The 26,625-nt window shown below is 35.8% G+C and overlaps 2 protein-coding genes across 2 annotated transcripts in view; both read left to right on the top strand.

The window, feature by feature from the left end:
- The window catches only part of LOC116171081, a 194,677-nt gene that overhangs the window by 709 nt on the left and 167,343 nt on the right, over nt 1–26,625 (top strand). The window lies entirely within an intron of this gene.
- Nucleotides 17,631–26,625, top strand: part of LOC116171075 (leucine-rich repeats and immunoglobulin-like domains protein 1) — a 129,488-nt gene continuing 120,493 nt past the window's right edge. The window contains exon 1 of the mRNA XM_031487743.1: nt 17,631–17,649. The gene's annotated coding sequence lies outside the window, so the exon portion shown is untranslated. The remainder of the gene's footprint in view (nt 17,650–26,625) is intronic.

Raw genomic sequence — 26,625 nt, 5'->3', positions numbered from 1 at the left:
CCATCGTGAACAACTCTTCTTTCTTCTCGTCTTGAATAAAAATCACGTTCCAAAAAAAAAATCCTAACACTAATTCTAACACTACCTACCCCGTAACTAATCCTATCCTAAACATCCTAATCTAATTTAAATTGCAAAAACACACCCTACCAAATTCTTCCTGTCACATTTTAACAAGTTCCTACGCCTACGCATCCTACAAATTCCTATAACAATTAACCTCCACAATGGACACCTCTTTTCCCTTAAAAATGACATGTCTGGGTACCAAAATAACTTTTTACCCGAACGACAAAACAACCCTAATCTGAATTTACCTACAAAATTTTTTACCTACTTTCGCGTTTCCCTGAAATTGCCCCACGTTGGGCGCCAAATTATTGTTGTGAGACCTAACCTTCACTTCTGGGAATCCCACGATTTACCTCTAGCTAGCTCAGTTGTAAATAAAATGAAAACAAAATTTTTCCCGCATCTCAAGGTCCAGCTGGATTCTGCCACCCTACAGCATTCCAACAATGACATAAATAGGTGGCTTAACCAAATCCTTAAATTCCAATATGAAACTTTACCCGCAGATTTAATCAACTTGAAACAAAGTAAGAGACGCCGACAATTACCTCTCCTTGACTCTAAATAACAAAACCTGGATTGCAATAACTGGTTTAATTTCAAACAAAAAATTGCGTAAATTTCTGTTTTACAAATTGTTACAATTTTAAACAGATAAATGACACACACAAAAAAAAACAAATTACTCAAACATTACAAAAAAAAAACATGACAAAACAACACACTAACTACTACTTACTTTTAAAATTAGTCCGAATAACGTATTCCGATAAAAAGAGGTATCCGTACACAATCACGTAAACCAACCACTCAAACACCGACGTCTTCTCTCTTCGGGTACCCACAAATTCAAAACTTCCGTGTTTCCGCAAAATAAAAAAAACAGGACGACGACAAACTTCTTAAACTTCTCAATAATTCTTCTTAAAACGGCAGACACAAAATTCTAATTAAACCTGGATCCAACTACGCAGGAAAACTTCCACAAAATTCAAGAATAACGTAACCGAAGAAGCGCCGGTTGGCTTTGTAACGACCCAAAAGCCCCGCTCTCTTCCAAAATTTTCTATTTAAGCCAAAAGCCCTTCTCCTTTCTTCAACATCCCGTCCGCCAATCACGCGAAGCGTCGATTTTTCAACTTCTTGCTGAACGGCACGTACGCCCGGCAATTCTGCGAAGAACCTTATCTCTACTTCGCGCTATACCTCGTTAACGGCAAAATAAAATTTAAAAAGAAATTTACATCGAAAAAAATTCTAGGAATAAAATAAAAACAGAACACTTCTAAGAAATTGAACCAAAACTATAACATGAAATTTACGCAATCCTGTGTCTCAAATTATTAATAACCCCCCGGTTAATTAATTGAACTAAACAAAATTGTCACATCCAGACGCTCTATAATTTCTTTCAAGTTACAACTAAAACAAAATAACACAACAATATTAATATATACACAGGGTGTCCCAAATTGGTTTTTATTGTGGATTCAAAAATAGCAAACTATAGTGTTCTATCAAAAAAGATTTCCTGCCAAATCGGAAGTGAAAAAAAAATGTACAATAACTTTTATTCTAAAGTGTTACTCTAATCTGAAATAAATTGGTTCATAGATATCCGAGATATTCGGCCGTTCCAAGATTCATGATGACGCACTCTGTGTACTGGATATGCAACGAAGTACTCTCAGCTGTGGTAGACTTGCATAGATCCCTAAGCAGTATATAATTCTTAATATGCGTAAAATTCAAGGGGGAGCAACGGATTAACTCAGAAGGCTCTTTAAAGAGCTAAGGAAATTCTTGGAAGTGATGGAACATCACCTTTTTTCAAAACATTCTTGAAAATCCTGCAAAGAAACCAATGAGAGGTACAAACTTCTACTTGTAGGTACTTATATAAAAATACTGTCACTTTTTACAACACACGGAGAAAAATGTATGTTAAAGGTAATTAAAAATATAATAATAGCTATCAAAAACTATAATACGTATAGGGATAGCTATGAAGAATTATAAAATTTATCATATACATATTGTTGCAAGTGTATAGCTAGTTTTACTATATATTGTTTTAACTACGGGAGTAGTTGAATTAACATCTCCCCTTTGTATTAATAAGTAACTTCGATTATTGCAACTAATATACACACCCTGCCAAAAATCGACTGCATCAAAATTTCTCGGGAATTCTTATTAATTTTGGTGCGTAAAATCCAAAACAATTCGTACTTTTTCGATCAGACTTCTCAATCAAAAGTTATAGACTAGAAACCAATTTCGAAAGAAAATTCAAAGGGCTGCAACTTTTGAACTAGTAGCCCAATCTTGGAACTGTTTGAAATTATGGATTCTACAGGCCACATTCTATAAGAAAATTTTTTTTCCGGGTCGATCTGAGAATTTTTTTTTCGGGGCTCAAAAAAAGGCAGTGTATAACCTTCCTTTTTTACCAAAAATCGACTACACCAAAATTTCTCGGGAAAACACCTTTTCTTATTAATTTTGGTGCGTAGAATCCAAAACAATTCGTACTTTTTCGATCAGACTTCTCAATCAAAAGTTATAGACCAATTTCGAAAGAAAATTCAAAGGGCTGTAACTTTTGAACTAATAGCCCAATCTTGGAACTGTTTGAAATTATGGATTCTACAGGCCACATTCTATAAGAAAATTTTTTTTCCGGGTCGATCTGAGACAATTTTTTTCCGGGCTCAAAAAAAGGCAGTGTAAAACCTTCCTTTTTTAAGAAAAATCAGGATACACACATATTGGTTTCGAATATATAAAATTATAAGTTCAAAAACCATGATATATTTGCAACAATAAGGTATAATAATCAATATAATACAGTTTTATTGTACTTATACTGCCATATTGTATTGGCCCAACCCTCAAAATCTATGGAACATCACTCATGATTATAAGTGGTATAGAATTCATCTATAAACTTCACCAAAATTGCGAGCCACATACACATACGCACTGAACTGACTGTCGACTGAACAAAAACCGCATACAATATACAATACAGAGCTTTTAATAATTTAATGCAACCTTTGCAACGGTTGTTCTCAAAATAAGCTTATGCTTATCTTGCAGATTCAGCATCATTACAATTATATCATATGTTAAAAATTATTATATGGGTTGTTAAACTAACAATCTTTCAACCGCAAGATTTTCATTTAAGAATGCGTTATATACTAAACTGTATTATACACAATAATAATAAACTATATTTTAATGTTTATTATCTATTTGCTCTTGGATATATTTAAATATCTAAGATCATATTTAATACAATATCATTATTAAGGCTGATTCTCACTATACATAACTTTTCCATACCATATCCATTCCATAACTATTCCGTAAATTATTATAGGCTACGAAATTGACCTTTAAGTGATATGTGCGTAAGACATTCATGCGCGCGCTAATACACATTCGCCTTCCATATGTGAACGGAAAGGAGAATGTGTATTAGCGCGCGCGGCTAAATGTCTTACGCACATATCACTTAAAGGTCAATTTCGTAGGTATAATAATTTACGGAATGGTTATGGAAAGGATGTGGTATGGAAACGTTATGTTAAGTAAGAATCAACCTTTATAGTGAGAATAATTTTGATTAGACATATTCATATTGTACAGCGTGTGTCAAGGTTTGTTTGATTTAATAATAGCTTCTCGTACTGATTACAACATAATTTTTACTATATGATTTTAACAATCCTTTTTTCTCCGTGCAGGGATATTCAGATAAAGGAATACAATACCTCATTGACACCTTTACATTTACGACTTTTTCTCATCCGTAATAAACGAATTTATTTATATTTCTTTATTCAAACTATAGTAACTATGGTAATTGCTTATTGTGAGTCCAGAAAATGACCATATCGAATTGAAGGAAAATAATATGGAGATGTGTTGGAATAATTCATGGCAGATTCCGCTTATCGTAAATATTATCGTATGTAAAATAGAATAAAGTAATTGTTATTTACATAACAGTCAGGAAAATGACACATTACTGGTGAGGAAATATTGAATTTAATTTCCGAGTCAAGTAATGTCGTTTCACTGACGAGTTTTGCATTAAATTTTACCCGAAAACGTATTTTAATAAATTTCAATTTTAATTTATTTAAATTAGTCATTATAGACATTTAGCAATGTGACCGGTGCGGCCGATAAAGTGACAGGTGGCAGGAAAAGTAGCCTGATCTGCCTCTGTCATGAAAACTAAAATTTTCGGACATTAAGTAGGGATGAAAATGAGGGTTTCATGACGATTTCGGGCAAAAAATCTTTAAAATGGGATTTTGATGAAAGTTTACAATAGTTTTATCACGAACGAGTAGGTAAATCCCGTTTTATGTAACTTAAAGTATGCAAAGTTTCTATTGTGTTGAATCTAATAAGCACTCTCATGCATTGAATTTAACCAGGGACAAAGCAAAATTAGAATTCTTCTGCACGTAAACAGAAAATTACGCAATCTCACTTGTGCTATACTACGATCATTGAAATAGGGGTTGTCATACTCACCACTGTCATGTAAAAAACGGTTAGCATAATTGTTCCAATAAAAACAAAACTGAAAATGCACATTTGGAGAGCGAACACAGCGTTCAATTCAAGTTGTATCGAATGCAACATTTGACTGTATTGGAGGGGTTCATTTTATTGGCCCTTTTAACTGTCTATTGTTTTACCCTCCGGTTTTAGTTAATGTAGCTATATTTTAAATTGTAAAGTAGAAAGCGCGCCATCTGCTGAATCTGCGTCTTTCGTATTTTTCAATGGGGAATTAATATTGAAAACGAGATCAATAAGGCACGCGTCGTAGATACTTTACAAATTTTCGGACACATTGAGGTTAGTGCTTGATGGAAAGCTACAAGTTTGCACAAGCTTGCATTTATTATGTTCGGAACTTCTGATATTCAATATGGCCAATTTAACTCTGTATAGTAAAACAGGCCGTTGCCAGAGGGTTGTGGTTATTGTTCTTTTGTTTTGTTAGACTATATGCGTTTTGTAATTTATTGTATCGACGAATTCAATTCACATTGGTTGGGGTAAGTACGTAGGTACATTTAATATGACTAGAGAACTTGTGATTGGGATAGTTAATTTAAAATTTGGAAATTTCACATATGAAGAACTGTTGCGCTCTAAAATTTAACATGTAACAGAAACAGAGAAATGCATCGTTTGGGTGTATTACTGGGGTAAGCAATAATCAATCAAAAACTCAGGACTAGCACTCCAGTCTCAATACTAAGGGAGTTCTTAGATTTAAATACGAGCATCGAGTTAAGATGGTTTCTAAAATCTTCTACCTTCCGAAACAGGATTTATTAACAGGAGGTTATGTTCAAAGCAGGTGTGATGTTATCATGATTGTTTCTTCTGCTACATAGAAGCTCACCGTAAAGGTTTCGGGGTGCAATAAACTTTATCTTACTTATGTTACGAAAGTGAGCCAAACCCTACCAAAAAGAATAAAGGCAAAAATTTTCAGAGACACTATAGCAAACAAATGCGTGTCGTACGGTAATCTCTTTGCTAAGATTGTGGCGTTGTCATATGACAGCTACAGTACCCCTTTCTAATGACTGATGGAGTCACAAAATCACCGCATGGGCCCCATTCCTTTGATTGGTTAGGTACCATGTGCATGGAGCTGCTGAATGTTCCTTGCTGAATCATGGTTTGAAATTCTTGCTTGGGCACTTTCAGTTTGTATGGGGCCAAACGACGAGGTTGCTGTCGGGTCGCCCTTGCAGGTTCAAGTTATGTACTATTTCCCATGTAAACAAAAATTCCGAAGGTGACTCCAGCGAGATAAATTCATCACCTTGGTTTCCACCAATCTGGTTTCTACCAATCCGGTGTATTTGGTCAAAACTTGGCGGATCTCCCCACTACCAATAGAAAATCGCACCACCATATAACCCTTAGACAAGGAAAAAGAGGGGACCCGTAATACCGCATCCACGGCATGCGTGAATTTGACGCGAATTTCGAGACGACCGCCATATTTTCGGTGGCACTTAAAGCGCGGTGGCAGTGTGAATTTTTTGACATTTCTTCATTATTGATAAAGTTTGTGTGTGCAAAACTGTGTGATATAAACGTGGTGAATTGTTCTGCGTACAACTGTAAAAGTTGCAGTGGTCGTTGTCCAGCAGGAATATCATTTCATAGGCAAGATAAAAAACGGCACGTTGTCTGGTTTGGCTAAATTTAATTAAATCTTCACGGTAGTTAATAAAACACTTCTAAGGTCTTCATTTTCATAATCTTACAATTGTCCTATATTTTTGTGCATCAATAAAATACTGCTTTATACTTCTTTTCATTGATTATTTCTCGATTACAGTAAGCAAGTGATATAACCTGCAAGTGATATTGCAGTGGCGGCGTGACTATCTAGTTATATGACGTAACAGATATGTACATGTTTGGATGCCTAACCCTTAGGCGACTGATTACTTTGTATGGAGTAGTTTAACTACAGTGTATGTTGCCTTTGTACTTACATGTAGTACGACAGATAGGATTTGGTCTTCAAAAGAGAGAGGTCATCGATCGATGTTTGCAGTAATACACATCGATCGCCGCCACATTCGATAAAGACAAGATATCCTGAAGGAAGATCGTTATGATTAAACCCGTTAGGGGAGAAGACATCTTAATTCAATATTATCACAGTTGTCATCGTCAACGGTTTGCTATAGTATCAACAGCTTATTACTTAAGTACAAGAAACTGAGGAAGGGGTTTAAAGAAATTCTTTTTAGACACGTTTTGTATTTGTCTTATGCAGCTATCGATTTCGACCTAACTGGTCATCTTCAGGCCGAGCGTCATTGATGAAGTGAAATGAATACAACATTTTTTTAACGATGTTATATAGTAGTGGTCAGGAATGACAAATTAATGTACGAAAGAGTGAGGTTGTGTATTAGTATTTTAAAAACGCTGCGTAGAAATGGTTACAATTGATTATCGAAATCAGGGCCCCGTTCGCATAACGTTCCGTGCGGTGCGTCCAATTTATAGCTTTCATGGACATCCTGCAGAGTCCACAATCCGTTGTTTAATAAAAAATTTGAGACAACGGGGTCAGTGATTGATAAAGCAGTTCCTGTACGTCAAAGAAACGCAAGATCGTTGGAGAATATTATTCCCGTTCGGAATAATGTGCGAGAAAACCCCAGGCAGCCCATTCTGCAGAGTGCGCAAGAGATGGGTCTTTCTGGGACGTTAACTTGGCGGATTTTGCGCCGAGACTTGGGTTTTCAGTTCCCTAGTCTATGCAGACCAATCACAGTCAATTGCTGCCCTAAAGACCAGTATAACTCGCTTTCTTCGTGAAATTCAGCCCAGTTTAAGCGAACATGTCCAAAATTGGTCCACCACAATGCAACGTCCACAGCGGAGTCGCGGGGGCCATTTCACTGAAATTATTTTTCATAAATAATGTCATCGAATATCCTTTAAAATATTATAAAACTTGTGGTAATATCACTTAAACAAGTTGTTTTATTTCATTTCAAACTTCGAGCGCTCTTAATGAAAAGCCCTTTACTTTCAATAATATTGCGCTTATATCGCGAACCCAGTTTCTGAAACGATCAAAGTCGAGTCGTATGTTTACGTTTATCGCGTTTTTTGTCTCTCTATTCAGATAAGAACCTAATATTATGTCCGACAACTGTACGCACAGGTTAATCATACCATGATGGCAGTATAAAGAAATTGTAATTTCCTAATGTAATACCCGAGCGGGCGCCACTGGTGGTGGCAGTATGATCGCAATTTGCTTCACGCGCGCGCTCTCTATTATAGACCGGGAGATGATGACACTTTTTGTGGTGTGATTTGCTACAAGTATGGCGACCATTCAAAGGTTTAATTAAGTACTCCTCGAAACGAAAATGGTGCTAACTCTCTGGGAGTGGGGCCGTTATTGCGTGACGATTGTTTAAACATGTCGGAAAATTGAATGATTTTGGACAATTTGCTACACAAAATTCTTTGGATTTTCTGGTAATCGGTGAAAAAACAAATGACGGAAACGAAATGCCATACTTTTCCGATGGGCCTTATAGCCCGCCATACTCATTTGAAAGTGTCGATTGTTTGTATTTTTTTGGGTGATTTGCTACAAGCTCATTTTTTTATGAGCATCAAGTCCTCAATCAGTCATTCACGAAAATCAACCTGCCATACCGCAGCGACGGGCCCGCATAGCCGCCATACCGGCACAAAGATGTCATTTTTGTTAATAATTTTGGGCGATTTTCTACACCCTATAAATTTTTCCACCAGTTATTTTTATAGTCAGAAATAGAAATTTCGATACGCCATACCTGCGGCATGGGCCAATTATGTATAATATTTTTTCAAAAATGTAAGAATTTTCCGAAAATTTGGGCGATTTGCTACAGTATGGCACCAATGTTTCGTGACAGTTTGAGGTGTAATAAAAGTAAATATCAAGTTTCAAACATGAATCCCAGGCTAATCTTGTTTTATCACGAGATGTTAATATTCTCCGCCCCACTCGAACTTCTTAGTCAAGTTGAAGAGGTCCCGGTCGGGGTCGTTGTGTTCTGCATTGCATTCAATGGATCGCAGGTAGTAGGTAGTAGCTGCCGTCAAGTTTATACTACCCGCCATAAGTATCTGAACACCCAGTGACTTTGATCAATTTTGATAAAATTTTCAAGGCAGTTGTATTTATGTCGAATTAAGAAACGATGAAAATTTGAACATAATAATAAACGTTTAAACAAATATAGTAAACGAGCTCCTGGGTATGGCTATAGCATGTTCAAGACCAAATTTTGCACCTCTAAATGATATACTCATAGGTATCAAATTTCATTTAGATGCTTTCATAATTAAGAAAGTTGGCACTGTGCATCTGAAATACCCATCAACATAATTTTATATATTATTATAGTCCTGAATATTACGGATGGAAGTTAACGCACACAGATAATTATGAATTTAATTGGTTCGACGGCGACGACATGCCCACTACTGTCGGATATATCATTCTGGATCGCATTGACCAAGAGAATGACAATCAAATCGATTTGAGCAGTGTCGAGGGCAATGGGAACGAACCAGAAGAGACCCATGACGATGTTGAGGAATCCGATATCGATGACGAGTAATTGTTAAACGCGAGTACGATCTTGTCGGGATAAGTTAATCAATTTAGAACAATTATTCTTTAGAATGGATTGTGTTACCAATTTTTAATAATAAAATCATTTTTCTGAAGCTCACGAGAAGGTCGTTTTCAAGGCTTCTTGCTTGTCCCAGTTATAGCACAAAGATGTTTTAAGAAAACAGATTTTCGAGTATGGCGCCATCTTTAGCCTTCAAGACGAGTATGGCACATATATCATGGGTCAATGTGGAGCACGAACTTTCGGAAAATCCAAGTGCCATACTGTAGCAAATCGTCCAAAATTATTAACAAAAATGACATGTGCCGGTATGGCGGCTATGCGGGCCCGTCGCTGCGGTATGGCAGGTTGATTTTCGTGAATGACTGATTGAGGACTTGATGCTCATAAAAAAATGAGCTTGTAGCAAATCACCCAAAAAAAGAACAAACAATCGACACGTCCAAATGAGTATGGCGGGCTATAAGGCCCGCCGGAAAAGTATGGCATTTCGTTTCCGTCATTTGTTTTGTCACCGACTACCAGAAAATCCAAAGAATTTTGTGTAGCAAATTGTCCAAAATCATTCAATTTTCCGACATGTTTAAATAATCGTCACGCAATAACGGCCCCACTCCCAGAGAGTTAGCACCATTTTCGTTTCGAGGAGTACTTAATTAAACGTTTGAATGGTCGCCATACTTGTAGCAAATCACACCACAAAAAGTGTCATCATCTCCCGGTCTATTACGGGTCCCCTCTCTTTCATAGTCTAAGGTATAACCACACTGTCTCTATAGAGTCACTGTACTTGAATTTGCCTTGGATCGACACATAACTACGGCCGTTTTACTTTTTTTTTTTAAATAATTTTCTTGATTTTCAGTTTGTTAACAGTGATCTGATTGTTAATTACCATCTTTGTTTTCCACACGTCAAAGTCTCCTAGTATCAGTAGTATCTTCTTGAACGATTTGAGTAATCGTTATCTCTAACCCTTGCACTGTTAACATTTTAAAGAAAGTCTTTTCTAGAGCTATGTACATGTAGGATATGATATGTGAAAGTTATATAAATTGATTTTTTTCTGAATTTGGAACCTGATTTTATTATTTTTGTTTCCTCCTAGAAAAAGAAAAATATTTCGAGTCTAAAACTGAATTACTCCTTCGCCAGTTCTTTATTGTGAAGGACGGAATTTATTTGGAACTTCCCTGTTGAATTAGAGGATCTCCATTTTTGCCATAGATCGAATTCGTGCAGATTCCTTGTGTTTTGTGTCAATGAAGTGGTTACTTATACTTATGGATGGTGGTTAGCGTCTTGTGCGCTATATTTTAATTGCCGCCCAATAGATACAAGAAAATAATTTATATAAAGGCAAATAAAGAAAATAATAGAATTATGGTTCCAAGAGGTGCTGCAACCTGTTGGCTATTTACACCAAGCTTGATTTATACTAGGTATTTATTTGTATTGTATTTCAAAATTTGCTTAAATGAGTGCTGTATACAATTAAATATTTCTAATCATAGAAGGGAATTGGGAACAAAGAGATTAACCCCTCAGCTAATTTCGTGAAATTTTGAATATTTTTTGCTCGATCAAGCACTGTAGTGTTATTGGTTATTGAGTGTTATCAGGTTCAAGTGTCCCATACGCTAACCATTGTCTCTACTTTATAATCGTCTTCATGGGGTGGAAATTTTAAATCATAAAATTGAGACAAATGATTGTAATCAAAATGTATGTACTGTGGTATGTGATTATAGGAGGTTAACGTACTACATGCACTCGAGCATGCAATGGATAGTAGGTACGAGTAGTATGAAAACAATGAAATAATTGCTCTGCAGAGTAGTAGCGTAATACTTTCAACGCCCTTTATTACTTAAACATTTATGTATTTGTTTTCAATGGATTACCTAAAATGCATTACATTTAATCTGAATACTTGTGTAACTTTTTGACGTGTTTACTATCCTAGTATCTCCGAAACCAAAGTCGTGCGCTATATTTCAATAACGATTTTTAGGATAAACAAGTACACAAACTGTAATATCCGGGAGCCACTATAAATTATATCGCACCATAAACGAAATTTTATTGCCCCATCGTTCAACTCTAACCCTATTATTATAGTTATTAGCCAAGTATTTTTTTATAATACCGAGTGTGCTTTCATTAATCGGTTAAATTGGAAAGTCAGTAAAATTACTAGAAAATCGTATAATTCCATTTCCGGTTCTAGTTTTGTAATCACATTGACACTGGTGGTACGTGCTTTACCGTTTTACTTCTCGGATAGCATCCGAGTGACCGTGTAAGTGGCAATTATTCAAATCGGCTATATAAACACTTCAGTACCGTCGGTGTCCGCTGCCCACGCGATCATGTCTTGGATTCCAGACGTATTTGCAATATTATACCTAATCATAATTAACAACCATCTGTTGTCACCATTCAGTTTTTCTATTGGAGAGCTTAATATTTGAGAGATTTTAGGAACCGCCGTTACTGCTATAATAGTTTAATAATGATTGGTGTGAATACAACCCTCACGTCTACGAATTTTTTTTCGTATAAACTCACATCAGAACATTTGTGCTTTATAAATAAATATCGCATCAGAATAATGGCAAATGGTTTTGGAGTATTTCACGCTGTCATCTGGGAAATATCCGAAGTATAAGATTTACCCAAAGTGTGTACTCACATGTCAAATAAAAATGAATTTAAAATGAAATGCCTAATTTGAATTTTAAAATTTCGCCATTCTGTAAAAAACTTATATTGCCTTTTTTTGGTGGATTCTCTCTTCCCTTTAAAACTGTTTTTGTGCTAAATAATTGGTTGATTTCGAATTCTTATAATGACGGCTTTTCACATTAACGGAAATCAAAGGGTAGGTATATTATATAACGTTGCTGGAATTACAGCAAATGAATCGTTTAAAAAGACGTTTGCCCTGAAAATTGGCGGAAAAGCGAGTTTTCTCTCAAATCGACAAGGAAAAAACTTATCTATTTTACATATTTCAGCATGTAAGAAATAAATATGAAGAGAGAAGACCTTTTCTAGTATATTTTGCCATCTAGAACCCAACATTGAACCGTAATTAACCACTAGACCGCTATAACGAAAGTTATAGAAATTATTTCTCAAAAAGTTTTTGTAATTTTGCACATTTTGATCTTTTTGTGGCAAGTTTGTGCGTGTTGTCATCTGCGTGACACGATTTTAGTTTCCGTGATACTGACAAACGTCACGAATTATTCAAGTATCTTACATTCTATTTACAAAAGTTTATTGTAGATCCAAATAGTTAGTCCATTCCTTGAAAGCGCTATTGATCTGAGATTGTAGTAGCATACGGTAATATAGTAATGACTATTCAATTCATCTAACATTTGTCACATTTCGACCAGTGAAATGTCGAGATTTCAAATTGTTGAGCCAATGGGAACGAATTATAGTGATAATTTCACGTGTGGTATTTCAGCGATAATTTCACGTGTGGTATTTCAGCGACAATTCAACTCATGTATAAAAAATCGCATAAGCCGCAGTGAAATTGTCACTTTGACAGCGGAAAAAGTTACCTGCAACTTTTCCAGCGACAAATGCACTAGTGGTTTTTTCACTTATTCATTTTCGAACCAATAATCGCATTATCCTTACCCGTATGACTAGTTTGACGTCTGTCAATAATTGATTAATTTGGTGAATTTCTTGTTCGTTAAATTGTCCTGCCGAATTACACTCGAGGTTTGTATTTAAACCGAGTAAATTTGGGTTGTTGCAACTCAAATCTGTTTCCTTTTAGCAATTGAACTCGAAAAACTGTCAACCTAAAAATGCTCCACCTGCGGTGTCGCATTTTTATTAGTTGACAGTTTTTCTCGTCTAATTACTAGGTAACAGATTTTCATTACCTAAACAACCCAAATTTACTCGGTAAAATACAAACCTCTTGTGCAATTATAAGTGACAATTCAATGCGATTATTCAATGACATTTGTCAAACTTCCACCAGTGAAATGTCGCGAAATTTTGTCGTATTAACCGGAACATTCTTCTTAGTTTGTTAATCAATTTCGACAACCGACTTATCACCACATCTTTTAATTTAATCACTCATAACGAATTAGCTTGGAGCACAAAAGTTCGAATAGAATCGATAGCAAAATGAAAAGCAACTTCCGTAATTTATTTTGACGTTTATTGTTGTCATGGAAATACATTCGCGTCGGTAATTATGCTTAATTTTTCTTTTGATTCATTGAATAGTCCTCCGAATACCATTCGTAGTCGAAGTATTTGTAGATTATTTTTGAGCTGCTGTTCCGCTCAACTAGCATTCGTGACAGCACCTCAAAAATATTCGACAATACTTCGACTACTTATGGTATTATATATGAATATTGTATTACAAAGTGTTTCGGGCATGAAAGCACACTAAAGACAATGTGTGGGAAAAAATCCAAACTTAATGAGGGTGCTAATTTTCATGTATGACTTAAGCCTTCATTAATTTATAACTTTAGTATGTACACATAGGAACCCAAATAAAATAGATCCAATTGTTCCTATTTTTGCCTTACATTAGAAAGCTGAGCCTTTTCCCATTACGACAAGATATCAATAACATTACGAGTAGGTAACTCAAAAGAGTATAATTTTTCTACATGCGCATACAGGGTGGTATAAAAAAAGACACATTTGTTTGTGTCTTTCAATAAAAATCGAGCCTTTTTTCCTCGCTTTTTTCATTAGGAAAAACTTCAATAACATAATCAGGGTGCTATTAGAGATAAAGAGTGTAACCAATTGCCAATTGTAATTTCAGAAGACATAAACTAAATGAAAATGTCAAAAAATCATTAATAATTTATAATCCACGTATCCTAATCCAAAAAGGGCTTTGCTCTCTTTCATTCATACAATAATAATCTTGTTTACTTAAAGCCGCTCATAAAATAGTGTTATTCATTTCACGAGGAAGACACGTCGGTATTTCCAAATTGATTAATTGCGCCATTAACAAGAGGAACCAAAATTTCGAAGAATTCGCCGTAGCTTAATTTGTTAATAAAACATAACAAAGTCGTCCTTTATATCTTCCGTCTATAAAGGCCAACAATCGCATTTATAAAGGGACAGCTGTAACTATTGCCAGTCACGGCTCTACCCCGCATTTTCTATAAGACTTCAATGGGAATTAAATTCCTAGTGTCCGCCTGCATCACAAGTCCATTGTGTCATTATGAAGCCTGTTCGGTTACGATAAAATGCCATATTAATTGCATCAATTTAAGTTAACGTCCCAAAAGAACAAAGCGGTAACCCTTTTGACAATTCCGACAGTTAATTTGAGAGGTGAAATAAACAATATTGCATTTACGCCCATCGCAGACGTAAGTCAATTACGTTGCAATCCCGCAAATGCATTCTAAATTTCGAAACTTTTCTACTGAAAGTGCATTAAAATCGTCTTATATTTCCACCTGAACCTATAGTAAATTCTGAATCAATTCGTCGAGCGAATTGTAAGTTCGTCCTATCGTTTTGATGAAGAAGAAGTTCAGCTTGCCGAAACGTTCCAGAAGCTTGACAGAAATAAGTTGGTTGTAAACCTGAAGCGGCTGACTTAATCGTTTATATAAATACGCCGGGAAGCTTGTGGATTTCTCGAATTTGCATACCTCGCTTGCTTTTCTTGAATTGATTTCCTTGATTTACAGACGAGTGCTGATGGAGTGTTGGTGGTATCCTACGTGTGGGACGTTGCCGTCGAAGGATACAAAGCAAACTTTGCAGAAGCCGCTTGTATACGAGAAAATATTTATGGCTAACGTAATAACACACGCTGTACGTTTTGTTATTTAATTAAGAATTGTCCGAAAGCAAATGAGATTACGTTACGCAAAAGGCTACGCTAATTTTACCGAATAATATTTACCCTTTACATTTACGTAATTTCCTTTTCATCTCTCAAAGTCTCAACGTCTTTTCTATATGATTTTATTCATATTCAATGATAAAACTACTCCTTTGTACAATTTTCAAAATTGAATTCCTCCTTCCCCCAATTTTCGGGAGTAATTATCAGAAATGGTCCCCAATCAATTGTGAAAATACAAATGAAATGAAACCGAAACCTAGACAGAGCAAAACAACAAAGGGATACAATCAGGCTTTTAGTTAGTTGCCCAGACTGGCACTAGGAGAGCACTATTAGTTAGGAGAACTCAATTTGATCTTCCAACATTTTTTTGGAGAATTAGAGAAAGAATCTTCAAGAAACACCCCAAAAGGTTCAACCGTGTGTACGGGAGCAGAAGCAATTATATCTCTGGACCAAGGCCCGTCGTGCCATCCAGCAACTGTTTTCCCGGGAAGATTGCAACACTCAAGAAAGTTGGCACCCAGGATCGCAGTATGTACATCGGTGAAGACCCATCTAAACGGCCGCCGCAGACGTAGGTTGATTTTCATGCTGTGAGTGCCACTGCCATATGTGACAATTAGCGACGAGGTTGGCGCTCCAGCTTTCTGGTTACGGCGACCACCGGTAGTAGCGAGATAATTGAGCCGGAAACAACAGGGAACCTGATGTTAGTCTCCTTATCATACACGCGTAGACGGTTTTCAGCTGATGTTGTTCCTCCACCGTCTCAATCAGATGAGGTTTTACCGGTTTTCCTGAGAGGTTTTAAAAGTGCAAAGAGCTATGAACTTGTTTGATTTCGTTGTGAAACGGCGGTGGTACCAGCACAATCCATCTGAGTTTCGGGTGGCAGAGGGGCTGCGAGCTCGGTTGGTTGAACGATTTTGATGTAGAAGATTATCGAAGGTTTGAGATTTCAGCGACCATGCAGAAAGCGACAGTTTTTTTATTAATTAGATTTCCACGTGTAGGGTGGACGAAAAAAGAACCGTTTCGAACGTATTATTTTATGCAAATTAAATTTGGATACACTCGGTATTCTCTTATTGAATGAATTCTGTCCTAATCCATCATAGTGACCGAATTATTAAATGGATCAGTTAATTTGGAATCCAATCTATTTATTTTACGGGTCTTTGCTAACACTCACAATAGTAACACCAATTTATTTGCTTATAAAATGGTCGAACCTAATTATAATTTTTGAGTCGGCATAAGTTTTCTACGGCGCTACAGACAGATTCCCCCGAAAAGATGAATAATAAATAAGACATTTAGAAAGCTCCATCCCACTTCTAAGAAAAAATTTATTTGTCACTGCCCATGGCTTCGTTAATACAGATCTTTATTTTGTAACTTCTAACTGGACGTATTTTAATATAAACTTTTACATTAAATTATCCTCCAATTAACACCACCTCTTCATAAAAATAAACACACTTAAATAGTAAAAACACATGTTCCTCCGCCACTAAAAATTTCCTACATCTCTCCGATCAGATCGTAATTTTAATTAAAAGCTACTGATTTTATCAAACGCGAGGAATATAAATACAATTTAACGTGTACAGGTTTACCATTACCTACGTCTAATAAAAAATACTTAATCGGCTTGTTACGGCGGCATTAAATTTGTGAGAGAATTTCGCTTTCGTAAATAATTTGGGTATTAATTCATGGCCCCTATTAAGCAAACTAATCTATAACTAACACGCTTGCTATAACCAAACCCCAATTAGTCTGGGCCATTAAAGAATTAACACATTTGAAGAGTATGGGGCGCGTACTAATGAATTAGAAGCTTTAATTAACTTTTAATGTGGTCGAAAAAATTGTGTAGTACACCGAAATGGAGAAGCGGAAAATTAGAATAATAAAATTTCAATAAAAGTTGTGAAACGCTAAACGGTTTCATCGTGCGGGAGCGGGAATATTTTCTTTCGCGCCATGGTCTAGCTTCGTGTAGTGGAATGGGGGGCGTTATATTCCCCCTTGCTATGTTCAAACGGATTTGCAAAAGAGAAGGAAAACTGAAAAATTGGGGTGTCATTCCACTATGTAGCTACCAGTTTGATTTGGATATCTCATCATTTGATGGAATATTAGATAAATGCGTATAAAAGCAAAAATCTGTTTAATTTTATGCAAAAATGTGGTCCAAGTGATAATCGAATTCTCAAACAAAGCGTGAATCATTCGATAAGACGGCCAAATACATGCGATTAAGACACGTGAGGTAAATGCAGATAAAAGAAACCTGTTAATTGAAACTTATTTTTGAATGTAGTTGCTTTGTGACCGCGGTGGTTAGTGCGTCGTTATTACTGTATTCGAACTTCCTCAAAAAGGACACTGGCATTGCGATTGTCTATGGTGGACAGAAATGACGATGTGGATATGTCATAATTATAACAGAACAACAAGGTATGAATTCTTTTGATTTCTTCGGCCTTTTTTGAAATTGCCTTACCAAGCGCGGCGTCATGAATCATCAAGATTCTTTCACATTTCCTTAGAGTAGGTAGTATCTGTACATTGTACAAACTTTTTTTACACTGTACAACAGCAAGCAAAACCTTCACGCGCAGGGATTTGCAATTATGTTGATTCAGAGCATTAGCAGTTTGCATGAAATATTAACATGAAGTTATATTTCCTCAATTCCTGTCGTATTCCAGTAGCGGGAGAAAATTGCAAATCACATTAAATTAACAAAAGTAAAAAAACACGAATTGACAACAGTTTTCAGTTTTCGCCCAATTATAAATTAATTTTGATTTACGCAAAATGGTCTACTACTAAAACGAACACCTGGAAATGAAATTTTATGCAAGTCCAAATAAAAGAAACCTGCTTAAACTAATAAGACGTAACTTCTTTTCGAACGTAATTAGGTACTTCGTGATCGTGGTTGTTTGTACATTCTTGAATTCCCTTAAAATATTGGGGTTTGGATGATGTATCTTGACAATGAGGACGATATTCCCAAATTCCATGCAAGATCCCTTTTAAATGTTGCTCGAGTTCCCCTTTATCTATCTTTCAATTCCCATTAATTTCACTTCAGATTGTCAAGTTCCTATTAAATTCTTCCCTCCATGCGGGTGGACAATGTCTTCGTAAGTCGCTCTTAAGATCGTCAATTTTTTTAAGCTACTCTCAGAAAAGTTTTAAGCTTATCTCACGTTTCCATTCAAGATCTGACTTCAGTTCTTATTCAAATGCGCAGTAAGTTCTTCTTTGAATTTTCATGGAGTTCCACCCCAATATATGAAATACCCAAGTTCCATCAAGATACTTTTAAGCTTCCGTCACGTTCTCATCCATGTTCCTCCTTGGTTGTTTTCCAAATGCCCAGAAAGTTCCTCTTTAAATTTTCCAGGAGATCCTACTCTTGTAATTTTCCTTAAATTGTTAAGTTCCTTTTAAATCCTTAAATTCCTTATGCTCTCCAGGTTCCCCATGTTCCTGACTTTACCGAATTTACTTCGAAATGCCCAGTAAGTTGATCTTCTTCGTTCATATTAAATTCTTCTTACATTCCCTCTGTGCTCTCCTTAAACATGTCTCTATTTCCTTGTATGTCGCTCTCAAGGTCCTCAAATTTTTCTCAAGTTACCCTCAAAATAGTTTTATTCCATACATATATGGACCACTCTGTATAGACTATTCTAAAAATTCTAAAAATTTCAATAAATTCGTATAGTACCCCGAAAAATAGCAGAATACTTAAAAATTGGAATATCGGTGTTCCAGCTTTGCAGATGTTGAATCTTTGCGAAAATTTATTGTTCCTTTTATGTCTATTTCAAGCTACCCACGACAAATTTTTTTAATTTTATTTTTCTACGTCCTCCCCGATATAGTGCCCATTACCTACACCCGTGCGTAATGAACAAAATTAGAATAGATCATGTACGTTTGGAAGTGATAATTATCTATAAATCAAAACTGTCAACAGACGTCGTTTTGGCTTTTGCCTTTCGAAATTCACGGAGGTCATAGAAAAAGTATAGTACGTAATGCGGTTGTACTTTGCATATTAGAGATTCGTAGAATTGCGGTACTCTGCCGCTTCGAGGCATCGTGCGCAATTTTTCTACTCACCTGTACATATAACATTGGTAAAAATTTGGAATTAAACTAAGGAAGTGAATGTTGAAATTCAAAAAAAAATGTGACTGAAAAATGGCTATGAAAAATATGTTTGTTTCTGTAAAAATTAAAAAATATTTGAAAGCTTGCCATGAGAGGGAGACAATCCAAAGCGTTTCATTTTTCTCTAGGTTGTTTTCTGATATACTTCAAGAAATCAGAAAATTCATAATTATATAATTGGATGTTTCACACGCCTGGAACCTAACGGAAAATTTACAGAGTAATTCACCCAAATTTGCATCGCATGTCGTGTCGCACGTCCCTGGAACAGGCTTCCTTATTACACCTACACGTCAGTAGCGTAGCATGCCTAAATAGCGCCTAGGGCAAGCATTAAAATTGCGCCCCTTCGGAAATTAATATAAAACAAGATTCGATTATCAGTATTATAGTATGGGAATTTTTTGTGCACCGCTCGAAACTAATTAAATTGGCTCGCATTCGGAAACACGACTTTTAATCCGGCTCATATCACAATAGCACTGATCCTTGAACTCATACAAATCGATTGACGAAGGTTTGACATCGCTGTCTCTTTTCGTTCTCGAGAAACAGACGGACGGCCGAACATCACATAAGGGTAATTTTTTTATTTCAAAAAATTTCCCTAAAAAGCAGATACGCTTTTGGTGGTTGTATTAACTCCTGAGGTGTAAGTAAACAAAATAAACGCCCAAAGCGAATCTAAAAAGGGGGCAGAGCAAACTGGTGTGATCCTACGGGGCCATTGGATTTGACCCACTTTCAATAGGTTTGTTACATGCGGCATAAGTCAACTGTGAAAAGTTTGAACCCAATCGGTCCAAGTAAAGCGTTTGTCAGTTATCGTGTTCCCAGACGGACAGACGAACACTATCGACTCCCCGGCTATAAAACTTGCATCGCTTTGTTCTGCCGCTTAATCAACTACACGCGATATGTCGCATTCAAACGAACAAGTGATTGATCCTCATCGGCACCCCTTGTGCCCACCACTCATTCCATGAGATTTTTGATCAGATGTCGTTTATTGTGATTTATTTTGATTTTTAAATTTAATAATTGACTACTTTAGCGCCTTCTCTTGAACGGCGCCCCCACTCTAGCTACAATGAGAAAAAGCAAATTAAACAGTTTCGTAATGTTATCCCTAGAAAAAGAAACCTCCCTAAAATTCGATTCTTGATGTAGTAGACAAACTTAGAGAAATAAAGGTACGGCGTCATGTGTACAGTGTGCTCAAAATTGCTTGTTTTCGATGTTTTTCAGCTATATTTTGAGAATTAAAAGAGATAGAGTGATGCGGTTTGCACCTCTCATGGAAAATATAAAAATACCCCCTTACTAAGAGACAATTTTATAACGTTTATTCTTTCTACATTTTTCATATTCCAACAAATAACTGAGTTACCTTATAAAATAATTGCATTTTTGAACTTTTGCGCTGCACCACGTTCGCACAAGTCATATGTCAAAATCGTCGACCTATGCAGCTTTGAAAAGTAACTACGAGAAGTGCGAACTGCATCTCTCTATTTGTTTTAGTTCTCAAAATATGGCCGAACAACATCGAAAGCAATTTAGAACACCCTGTATATATTTGTTTTCATTGTACCTGCCAAGCGTTAATTGGGCGAGGAATGGGAGAAGAGGGAGCGGGGATGTATGAGGGCGCAATTTTGGTAGGCGCCCCGGGCACCAACGGTAGCTACTCCGCCACGATCTCCACAAACTAACTTCGTGTTCTGGGACATACACATACACCGCCCCCCTCCCTCCCCCACACACTTTTTTTACGAAAATACACGTTTTGAAGCACCAGGAATCCAAATCAAACAAAATGTCGACGATGTCGGGCTACCTGTCAGTCTGTCTGTCTGTACTCTCATTTCCGGCTAAACGGCTAAACCTATTGGAGCCAAATTTGGTCCAGAAACAAAAGAAAATCCACAAAACAATTGTGTAGCAATAAAAAAATCAGGCCACGAATTTCAAGATTCTAGGAACGTTATATTTTTTCCAAAAATATAAACGTGCATCGTTCCAGCTGGTTGTTGAACGTCACAAGAGCGATAAACTTTCGCCGATCTTCCCGTTTTCGTCGTGGTAAAAATTGAGCCACGGCCTTTTTACCGAAGACTAAAACACCGCAGGCGCCCTTTAGCAGTAATTATCTGAATAAACCGGAAAACATTAATCTGAATCATCAGTTACAAAAATATCATCTTCGTCTGAATCATCTTCCAAATTAATTATTCGTGGGGCTCCATCTTCTCGCTTCTCTTCTCTGTGTCACCAATCTAAAATAATTTTTGTTGGTATGCTCTACAGTACGTTTCCACATATCTGGTTGAACGGCATCAATATTCTCTGCCATAGCAAAAAAAAAAATTAAAGATTTAAAAATATAGGGGTTGTAATGTTATAAGTTAGTGGTCTTTAATATTAAATGGAGGGTGGTTAAGAGAGGGTTTAGTATTAAAGACGCCCATTACAAAGATAATGAAGTATGGGAACATCTTGTATTTTATACGAATGAGGAGAAAATCATCAAGGGATAGGATTTTCTAAAACGAAACATTTTAGACTTGTGGTTTATTTAGGAAGAGTTTGGTGGGGTTTTTCATTCAATTTTTTTACATAATTATATGTCACACCATCTACATAGAATCTATACCTATAGAAAATATTGCAGGCAAATGATCGCCATTTTCCATACGAAATGTCCGACACTACGGGTGAATTTGAGTGGCTAAACCACTTGCTTTCGTTAGGAAGTACGGTTTTTAGCTTACCACTACCATTGCCATCAGTGCAAACTCATCCCCAGTAAATCGAAAATTTCACACAGAATGCAATCATGTACAAAAAAATGCATATAATTTCCTATACTATTTCTGAATATCTAAGATGTCCAATCATACCGCTTTAAGTTAAAAAAAAAAGGAAAGTGTGCGTATAAAACGCTACAAGACGAGTTCACAAAGTAAGTTTAAGTTTGAGTATGTCACTTTGTGTTCTCCGTAATTGGGCTTGTCCTGTGGAGAATTGAAATTGAAATAAATTGAAATAAATAAGTAAAATCGACTTCTTCGCAAATGCCGGTACCCATTAAGACATTACGTTGTTACTTCAGAGTCTTCAGAATCTCTGACAGTGTTGGAGGTGTTGGCGCCGGAACCAACACAACAAGAATTAGGGAAACAACTTACTGCACCTATACTTCTTAAACCTTACAAAATAATATAGGCTAATTACATAGCATAAAGCAATTCCGAGGACTAGGTAGTTAGTCCGTTGCAATTGAATCTTGAAAGTACAATGTATTTAATTCCAAAGCAAGACAATGAAGTTGCTTTGAAAACATTATTGTTTCACGTGAAGTAAGTGAACGGAAAGACAAATCTCGACAAAGGTACGTCAATTTATAATAGAAGTTTTAAACTAGGAACTAAATGTATTTGAGTATATGCACTGAATTCTTCAATATTCCCTCCTTTCAACTCCTAAAAGCAATTTCTTTATTCCGTTGTCAGAGAGTTGAATAGAGCCCAATCGTAGAGGCAGCCAACGCTCTGGTCACTTCAATACAAAGTGGTAAAGGTAGATGATGGATGAAGTAGTCATGTAAAAGAAATTTAAGTTTTTACCTGACGTACTACCTACGTGTAGGGAACTTACTTCCTATTTATTGTGTAGAGAAAGAAAAAAATAAACGTAGGTATTGTGGCGGAGATTATTCTGTTTTCACTACACCTGCCCGGTACAATAAATTTTCGATGTAAACACGCGATTATTTGTATAAAAGGGTTTGTTCGAGGCTGACAAAAGAACAATTCGAATGTAGGTACTGAATTATATAATTGCTATATTTCTTACGGGAACGATATTGTGGAGTCCATTAAACGATAAATAATACAGCAGTTTCACATACACTACCACATGTAAATAACTTATTCATAACACGAAGTGTTTCAAAGTAGGTTATCAGATTTGCGTCCTCCCTAAATTGCATGTTACAGCTAATAGCTTTATTTAAACGCTGAAATTTCTTTGAGCGGAAATCTGCTCGATAAATTCCAATTAAATAAACGGCGTTTGGGGTGTCAAAAAATGGTTACGCTGTGGTGACATTCGAAACTTGCTCTTTTTTTTCTATACCTCCAAATGAGTAAAAGATGTAGCCGTCCCTTGCGCTGTATTTTCTACCTTTTGTTCCACATTAACGCGTGTAAGGGATGTGTGTTGCAATACACACCTGCTTACCTGAAAGCCCCCATACCCTCCTAGGGCGTGCAACAGCCGAAAATATATAACTGGGTGCGGTAGATTAATTTTTGTAATAAAACAAATATTTCAGGTAGTTTTTTCATCATTTAAATTACACTGTCATGTCGTACAGGGCGCTGCGAGATACAGAACACAAAAAAAATGTGACTGTCACTGGTAATTTCCATTTTTCTAAACCGACTGTCAACGATAATTAAAGGCAAGAGATTAATTTAGTGTCCGCCTGCCTAATTAATTATATTTTATAATGTGAGATTAAACATATTTTACGCTTTATTTGTTTTGCCTAAACGATATTAATTAAATCTTTTTGATTTAAAACAAATTTATTCACCTGACACATTGCACAATTTCCCTTTAATTAGCGTTGAAATAAAAATAGCTTTGCCTTCATTAAAAAGTCTTGTGAAATATTTAATGAACTGGTTACATAATTGCATAGTTTGTGGACCATCGGACCATCAAAATTAATCTAGAATAATTAATAGCCATTTTTTACTATACGAATTCATTACGTACACTGTTTGACCGACCGAATATTTACGATTAACTTTTTTTTTTGTTTCAGGTGAGTCAGGCATTCTGTTGCTAACGCTTTTACGGTGAGTGGGCTTATTTTAAAATAAATACTGTCTGAATAGTGCCGCAGTGCCTTTTCAATAGATATTCTTGGTACTATAGGAAGTGATTTCGTAATTCGATGCACTTGGCCATGAAAGTAAATAATTAATTCGGATTGAAGACTCGATTCCGTTCAAAAATTAACGTTCTTTGCCTCTAAGAGCAGTATAGGTTTACTTTTCAAGAACACTATCGACTTTCAGTCTAACTTAACTCAAAGTTTTTCACCTCAAATTTTTTTGCTTAAAATGTCATTTTCAAGAAAACTATCTTTGCATGTAATATGTATTATCGCTCACCCAGCGTATGCAGATTTCATTTAAAATTTATGTTCAGGCACATAGCCGAGGGTAGGCCTGGGTGGGCACATTTCAATTTGTGCCCGCCCTAGTACCCTCCATTTGTATGAAGATTTCACTTACAAAATAACGTTACTAATTTTTTTATCTTTTCATGGTGATTATTAGTATTACTATTGTCTGTTCAAACAAGTTTATAAAGTATTGCTCGCGACCCTCATTGGGCTCAAAAATTTGATTCCTCTACTTTAAAATGAATATTGGGAAGAAATGGGAGAAGGTAAACCTGTTATTATTTTCGCCTTAAGTTTGGCTGCTGTAATTAATTATTGTTTTCCGGAAAACTTGCAATGGATACTTGTATGTTAGTAGTTTTCTGTAAACATTAACTTATTTTAATTGTTAGGTAATTAAAAACACATCAATTTAATTGAGAAGGGGCTATTAAATTCGATAAAAAAAAGCCAGTCGGTCTAAAAAAAGTTAAAGTATCAAGCGATATAATCATAGATTATAATTCAAATCATTTTATTTATAGCCATTGTGTAATGTTTTTGCAATCATTTTGTATGGCTATGGTTCTTGATTGAGTAGGTTTGGATCCGCTCTTTTGATGCTATAGCTATTTTATCATTCTGCGAACTTTTGTTTTTTGTTGGCTTTACAAAAAAAATTAATTAAGGTCATTAATTAGTGAAACCAACCTTTGCTACAAAAATATACCTACATTCGCAAAGTGTCTGCCATTTTTCAGTTTTAAATTTGTTTAGTTTTTATAATTTAATTTTAAATTATAATGGACTGTATTAAGGGCGGGTTGTCAGCTATTCGCTGCTTTAAATCCAAACCTTGACAAAAAATTATATAGCATCAAAGTTACAGCAATTTAATAGAATACATTTTTTTATTGAGGGGGATTCGATACAACGCGTAGTTTTTCGTTAAAACAAAGAAAGAAATAAATATCTATATGTTTTAATTAATTCTTTTAGATATGACATATTTATTTTTAAAGGAGCTTCGAAGCTATGAATTATTCTGATTTGGTAACAAATGGAACACATTGTGTATTTCTACTTCACTATCCACTCACAACGTTTGCATCGGTCACAAGAATACAAAAATGCACCCCTGTTCATAAAGTTGTAATATTCTTTTCCAATTTACAATTATATGGGAGCCCTCCTTTCCGAAACCAATTAAGATGGCTATAATGAAACGCAATTATGTCTTCTAGGTTAATTGAATTTTTTTAATGAAAGGTTACTTCTATGAGCCTTTGAAATATTTATACAGAGCGCAACGAAACAAAAAATGGTTAATAATTAAACAAGAGTCTCGTTTGAGAGCCCCGTCACAAAAATTCCAAAATTTGTGTTTTTTCTCTTATAGCACTAACGACATTACCTAAATCTCGGGGACCCTGCTTTTATTTGGAAAACCTGGTCTTGGTCTTTTTTTTTGTATTTATTTATTTTTAATCTTTATTTTGGGCTGGGCGCGGCTATTCTACCAACCCAACCCATTATACATTTACAAATATCCATGTCCGAACCCCGATTCGAATCAGGGACCCTTAGCACCGCAGTCGAGTTTCCGCGCCACTGTTTTGAAAAACGTGAACTTTTATTAAATGAAATTCGAGCACTTTCTAAAAATGTCACGAGTCGATGCTGTTTGACCGTTCCAATAGTCACCTTAGATCCGATATTTTTTTATATTCAGATCTTAGTACCTAGCACCAATTTTCAATATTAAACCTTTTATCTCCAGCTATTTTTGCATAGTAGACTCTTGAAGACTTTAAAGGCTCAAAAGCCACGGAGACCCTAAACAACGTTTAGCTCCGAATAGCATTAAACGTAGCTAAAAGTTGATGAAAAAGACTCATGAAGGTTCTCAAAATCTCTCGGAGGCATTTGATAAAAAAACTTTTTGAGAATCCCAAAGATACCGAAAGGTTCTCAAGAACACTTCTTAAAGACTCTGTTTGATTTAACTTTTAAACGATAGAAAATGCTTTTAAGGATTCGTAAAACTTAAAAGTTCTTAA

The sequence above is a fragment of the Photinus pyralis genome, unplaced genomic scaffold (genome assembly GCF_008802855.1).
Source record: "Photinus pyralis isolate 1611_PpyrPB1 unplaced genomic scaffold, Ppyr1.3 Ppyr1.4_LG5, whole genome shotgun sequence".
In the NCBI taxonomy this organism is placed as follows: Eukaryota; Metazoa; Arthropoda; class Insecta; order Coleoptera; family Lampyridae; genus Photinus; species Photinus pyralis.
The sequence above is the reverse complement of the archived record's forward strand: the minus strand, read 5'-3'. Positions and strand labels throughout refer to the sequence as shown.